Genomic DNA, 6907 nt, shown 5'->3' with positions numbered 1-6907 from the left:
GGAGCCACGCACAGGGCGAGTCGCACCTGGGGGTGTGGCTACGTACAAGGGAAGCCACATTCTGGGGCGGGTCACATCCAGGAGGGGACTGCATCCAGGGGCGGGCTTCGTCTCGGGAAAGCCACACCCAGGGGCGGTATTACCCCAGGGTGAGCCACGCTCAGGGGCGGGACACGTCCAGGTAGGCGCCCTCAGGACGGGGCCACTTTGAGGTCGAGCCACACGTGGGGTGGTCACTATGTCCAGGGCAAACCAGGGCAAACCGTGCCAGCGCGGGATAACGTTCAGGGCAACGCGTACGCGGGGGCGGACCATGTCCAGAGTGAGCCCATCTAGGTGCGGGGCTGAGGAGGCTGTGGCTTTTGGCTTCTTCATGGCGGCGGTGCTGTACCGTCTGACTGTTAAGCATTTCACCTCAGTCTTCTGGATCCTGTCTCCATCACTTCCGAAAGTCGAGTTTTGATTTGCCTCAAAGTCAGATTTTGACGGAGAACTTCTGGGTGTCCGAACGACCTTCCCTTCTGCCCAGAAGGACCCTTCCCACAGTTGGCCTTTTCCATCCTGGCTGTTGGCTCTAGAGGCCGCTCAACGCCTCAGAGAACGTGCTGAGGCTTGGGGGTGGGGCCGCGCCTGGGCCACGCGGGCACCCTTTGCGGAGGTCACTGGGATGGAACTTGCTGAGGTGATCCTAGTAATGAATAGGGCGGCGATATGGACCCCTGTTAAGACTTCACCTTGTACCAGCTGCCTGCCCTTGTACAAGCAGCCTGGCTCAGATCTCATCTATTATTTGCAGAGATAATAATATCTGACAGGGGTGGCCCTGGGACGTGGAATGAAGTGAAACATTTAGAGTCGTGTTAAGGGTTGATGTTACTGAAGGGTTTGGGGCGCCTGTGGTGACCTCGTGGACTTCCGGCCCCCGGAGAGCCTAGTGCCTTTTGCAAGTGCCTGCACTGGTCGGGACAGTGAGACGTCAAGATGTGAGTTCAGACACTCAATTAACAGTCATCATTTCTGATTCGCTGCAGAACCCGGAACTGGAAGGATGTTCGCAGTTCGCCAGTTTTCAAACAAGCCAACAAGAGCTTCAACCACGGGGACCTAGCGGTGAGTTCAGTAGGGATGGTTTGTGGGAGCCTCAGGTATAGATCATCGAGGCATTATGGACAGGCTAGAGGCAGAGCCCTTTGTCACGCCTTGCCTGAACCAGGGTAGCAGGACGCGCACCTCTCCAGCAGGCGGGACTATGTGTCTTTGATTAGAAACACTCAGGTAATTGTCTTACATTGCAGGCATTGATGCATTCATGCCTACTGTGTGTCCTGGTTCTGTGTTAGGAAGTGTCACCATGTTTATCATTGTAAGTGGTGGAAGAGAATCCCATTTGCAACTGTTTCCACTATTAGAAAGTATTAAATGTGAATTTGAAAGATATGTGAAGCTAAAATAAACCTCGTAGATTCCCACCTTCAGCAGAACAGTTACTGTTAACTGTGTGGTGCATCTTAGAGATTTTACTATGTCTTTTTAAAAAAAATTAATTAATTTATTTGACAGAGATCACAAGCAGGCAGAGAGCAGGCAGAGAGAGAGGAAGGGAAGCAGGCTCCCTGCCAAGCAGAGAGCTGGATGTGGGGCTCAGTCCCAGGACCCTGGGATCATGACCTGAGCCGAAGGCAGAAGCGTTAACCCACTGAGCCACCCAGGTGCCCCACTATGTCTACTTTTAACACTGCTTAAGTAATATATATTTTAACTGAAAACACTATCATAAACCTTTTTAAGTTATTATAAACTTTAATAATGTTTTTATGATAACATTCTTTTAAGTGGTAGAATATTCAACTGCTTTTTGTTGACATTTGGTTAGTTTCTAACTTCTGAAATTTTACTATTTTGGCTTGCCATGTTTGGTCATAATTGTACTTATTTATAAATCCTCCTGTTCCAAACAGCATCAAGCTTTTCCTATGTCTGATTAACCCTGTATTCTGCCCTAGGTCAAATGCTTTTTTCTATCTCTTTCTTCCTTAGATGAGTTGTGTACTCATGTGGTTAGCTGATTCAGCCATACCCTGTCCTCTGAGTGTCAAGCCAATGAAACCAAATGCTTGCTAAACATCCTCAGTACAAGATCTTACATAATGAACCTGTTGTCTTCCTTTATCTCTAACCTTCCCTTCCCCATACAGTTCCAGTTTCAGTAGCACCTGAAAATCCAAGCAAGAAACACAAGAGCCACTTTACATTCTTCCCTCTTTATTGCAGCTTGCAGCTACTTTGTGGAGAAGCTGGAAAAATATGCCGTACAGAGAAATCCTCAAACTCTCACAGTATAGGACATTCCCCAAAGAGATTATAGGATCCTTCAGGTCATGAGCTATATTTTGGTAATTAATTTTAATTATATTAGTAATAGATGTTCACATTCTCCTGAGTCAAAATTAAAACACTCTTATTAAAGTTAAATACCCCATTCCAAAACAAAGTGTCTCATTCCACATCAATCAATTAATTAATTTCTTCTCTACTTATATCAATATAGACTATTGGTTTCCTAGCTGATTCAGTTCAGTCTGCTACTGTCTATTTATTTTGGTGCCCAAGTTGTCATTTTTAGTGATTACCTCAGTCTGACTGCTGTGTTCTTTTGATTTATCTCAGTCATGACTTTCTGACACAAAAGATGTTTCAAGCTGATTGTATACTTTTCCCTGCATAATCCTTCAGTCCTTGATTTCTTTAATGGAAAATGGTATTTAGAAGCCAACGTCAGTTTGCTAGATGTGTTCATTATTATTAGGATGTTGCTGCTTGTTGGCTGTCTCAATAAATAGAGTTAAGGAATATGTATATATATGCAGACACACACACACACACACATTCACACATTTAAATATTAATTTATTTTTCTCGTCTCTACATGTGTTGAAAGTTGTGAGTTCACACCAGTACTTCTAGTTATAATCCAACATCGCAGGGTTCACTGTAGTTTTCTCCGTTTCCAGGGGAAAGGCTGTCTGCTTTTCCCCATTGAGAATGATATTCACTGTGGCTTTTTCATAGGTAGATTTTATGAAGTTGAGAAATGTTCCCTCTATCCCTGTACTTTGAAGAGTTTTAATCAGGAACAGATGCTGTATTTTGTCAAATGCTTTTTCTGTATCAATTGAGAAGGCCATGTGGTTCTTTTCTTTTCTCTTATTGATTTGTTCTATAGATTGATTTGCGAATGTTGGACAACCTTTGCATCCCAGGGATAAATCCCACCTGGTCATGGTGGATGATCTTTTTATTGTATTGTTGGATCCTGTTAGCTAGGATCTTGTTGAGAATCTTGGCATCCATATTCCATCAGGGATATTGGTCTGAAATTCTCCTTTTTGATGGGGTCTTTGCCTGATTTGGGGATCAAGGTAATGCTGGCTTCATAGAAAGAATCTGGAAAATTTCCCTCTGTTTCTATTTTTTTAAACAGCTTCGGGAGTATAAGTGTTATTTCTTCTTTGAATGTTTGATAGAATTCCCCAGGGAATCTGTCAGGTTGTGGACTCTGTTTTTTTTTTTTTTTTTTTTAAAGATTTTATTTATTTATTTGACAGATAGAGACCACAAGTAGGCAGAGAGGCAGGCAAGAGAGAGAGGAGGAAGCAGGCTCCCCGCTGAGCAGAGAGCCCGACGCGGGACTCGATCCCAGGACCCTGAGATCATGACCTGAGCCGAAGGCAGCGGCGTAACCCACTGAGCCACCCAGGCGCCCCTGGACTCTGTTTTTTGATCACTGCTTCAATCTCATTACTAGATATTGGTCTGTTCAGGTTGTCAATTTATTTCTGTTTCAGTTTTGGAAGTTTATAGGTTTCTAGGTCGAATCCATTTCTTCTAGGTTGCTTAATTTACTGGCATATAACTGTTGGTAATTTCTGATCATTGTTTCTATTTCCTTGGTGTTAGTCATGATCTCTCCCCTTTCATTCATAATTTTATTAATTTGAGTCCTCTCTCTTTTTGTTTGGATTAGTTTGGCCATTTGTTTATCGATCTTATTAATTTCTTTCAAAGGACCAGCTTCTAGTTTGTTGATGTGTTCTACTGTTTCTTTAGTTTCTAACTCATTGATCTATGCTCTAATCTTAATTATTTCCCTTCTTGAGCATGGGGTTGGCTTAATTTGTTGATTTTACAGTTCTTTAAGGTATAGAGAGAGTTGGTGTGTTCAAGATTTTTTAATTTTTTTGAGTGAGGCTTGGATGGCTATGTTTTTCCCTCTTAGGACTGCCTTTCCCATATCCCATAGGTTTTGGACCTCTTTGTTTCTTTGTTCTCATTGGTTTCCATGAGTTGTTTAAGTTCTTCTTTGATTTCATGGTTGATCCAGGCATTCATGAGCAGGGTCTTTAGCGTCCAAGTATTTGAATTCCTTCCAAATTTTTCTAGTGGATGAGTTACAGTTTCAAAGCATTGTGGTCTAAGAGAATGCAGGGAATTATCTCAATCTTTTGGTATCGGTTGAGCCCTGATTTGTGACCCAGTATGTAGTCTATCCTGGAGAAATTTCCACGTGCACTCAAGAAGAATGAGTATTCCCTTGTTTTAGGGTAGAATGTTCTGTATATATCTATGAGGTCCTCTGGTCCAATGTGCCTTTCAAAGGTTATGTTTCTTTGTTGATTTTTTGCTTAGATGATCTGTCTCTTGGTGAGAGTGGTGTGTTAAGATACCCTACAACTAAAAAGAAAAAAAGATCCCCTACAATTAATGTGTTCATATCAATATGACTCTTAATTTTGTTTAACAGTTGGCTTATGTAGTTGGCTACTCCCGTGTTAGGGGCATAGATATTTATAATTGTTAGATTGACTTGGTGGAGAGACCCGTTAAGAATGATATGGTGTCCTTCTGTATCTCTGACTACAGTCTTTAGCTTAAAATCTAATTTATCTGAAATGAGAATTGCTACCTCAGCTTTCTTTTGAGGCCCATTGGCATGAAAGATGGTTCTCCATCCCTTCACTCTTTCTTTTATTTACTTATTTGACAGAGAGAGAGAGAGAGAGATCACAAGTAGGCAGAGGCAGGCAGAGAGAGAGGGGAAAAGCAGGCTCCCCGCTGAGCAGAGAGCCTGATGCAGGGCTCAATTCCAGGATGCTGAGATCATGAACTGAACTGAAGGCAGAGGCTTAACCCACTGAGCCACACAGGAGCCCCTCCATCCCTTCACTTTCAATCTGGATGTATCTTTAGGTTCAAAACGTGTCTCTTATAGACAGTGCATGGACAGGTCCTGTCTTTTTATCCCATCTGCAACCTTGTGCCTTTTTATGCGAGCATTTAAGCCAGTCACATTGAGAGTAGTTATTGAAAGTTAAGTTTTTATTGACATCATGTTTCCTGTGAAGTCCTTATTTCCATACATTATCTCTGTACCTTTCTGTTCTATGTCACTTTTGGCTCTTTCTTCTTTTATAGAATCCCTTTAATATTTCTCGTAGTGCCAGCTTGATGGTCACATAATCTTTTAGACCTTGCAGATTTTGGAAGCTCTTTATCTCTCCATCCATTCTGAATGTAAGTCTTGCTGGATAAAGTATTCTTGGGTGCATGTTCTTCTCATTTAGTGCCCTGAATATGTCTTACTAGCCTTTTCTGGATGCCAGGTTTCTGTGGACAGGTCTGATTTTATTCTGATCTTCCTTCCTCTGTATGTAAGAAATCTCTTCCCCCAGCTGTCCTTAAGACCTTCTGTCTGAATCTCTGATTTGTAAACCTCACAATTAGGTGTCTGGAGATCTTTCTAGACTCATTGATCTCTGCCTCTATGACATGAACACTTGTTCCATTCCCCAGATGAGGGAAAATTTCCCCAGTATTTGTTCAATTGTATCTTCTAGTCTTCTCTTTCTCCACCCTCTTGGGGATCCCAATAATTCTGACACTGGAACATTTCATGGCATCATTTATTTCACTAATTCTGTTTTCATGGCTTCTAAGTTGTTTGTTCCAGGCTTCCTCCTGACCCTGCTTTTCTATCAGTTTTTCTTCTACATCACTAATTAGATCATTTGCCTCAGTTACCATAGCTGTTAGAATATTTAGATTGGATCTCCTTGGTAGTATTTTTAACTTCTTCCAGATCAGCTCTCCCTTCTACCCTTAGAGATTTTTATTGCCATGATTGGTCTTCTCCAACCTAGTCATTGCCTGGACAGTTTTAACCCTGAATTCCATTTCGTGCATATTGTTTATATCCATATCCAATAGTTCTGTGGCAGAGGTTGCAGTCTCTGAATTTTTTCTCTGTTTGGTGTTCATCCTCCTAGTCATTTTGGTGAGAGATGGTTATGAGGATGTATATATATCAACTATGATCCTGTCAAGGTACCCCTCTCCACTGATGATCTTCTGCTCCTGTAGAGAGCCAGAAGTGTATAATGTTACATCTCAGGCTGATTTCATGGGTGTTCAGAGTGTTCTGGTAGATATTTAGCTCAATTCAGGGGACCAGCTGAAACAGGGTCTCTTACTTCTCTGCCATCTTGCACCTCCCCTCTGAAATTCTGTTTCTGTTATTTTGTTTCTAGGTTTTCCCATCATGTAAATACTCACCTTTGCTTAAATTACTATGCCATTGGAAATTTTTTTTTTTTTTAAGAGAGAGCATGAGCAGAGGGAGGGAAGGTCTCAGAGGGACAGGGAGGAAGAAAGACTTAATCAAGCTCCAGGCCTAGTGCAGAACCAACACAGAACTTGATCTCATGACCCTGAGATCATGACCTGAGCTTAAATCAAGAGTCAGACACTTAATAGACTGAGCCACCCAAGTGCCCTGAATATTTTTGAATCTTGAGGAGAAATTTTCTTTAACTTCTAGATTATGGTATTGTTCTTATCAGTGCAAATGTCA

General features: G+C 42.1%; 1 long non-coding RNA gene across 1 annotated transcript; it reads left to right on the top strand.

Annotated features, from left to right (window-relative positions):
- Positions 1-89: 89 nt before the first annotated feature.
- On the top strand, positions 90-1703 carry LOC309857951. Its single transcript, XR_014307992.1, has 3 exons — positions 90-181; positions 1032-1110; positions 1561-1703. It is a non-coding gene; the product is annotated as an uncharacterized lncRNA (long non-coding RNA).
- The last annotated feature ends 5204 nt before the right edge of the window (positions 1704-6907 follow it).

This window comes from Mustela nivalis, assembly GCF_964662115.1.
Source record: "Mustela nivalis genome assembly, contig: HAP1_SCAFFOLD_1605, whole genome shotgun sequence".
In the NCBI taxonomy this organism is placed as follows: domain Eukaryota; kingdom Metazoa; phylum Chordata; class Mammalia; order Carnivora; family Mustelidae; genus Mustela; species Mustela nivalis.
Note: the sequence above shows the minus strand (reverse complement) of the source record. Positions and strands in the feature narration are given on the sequence as shown.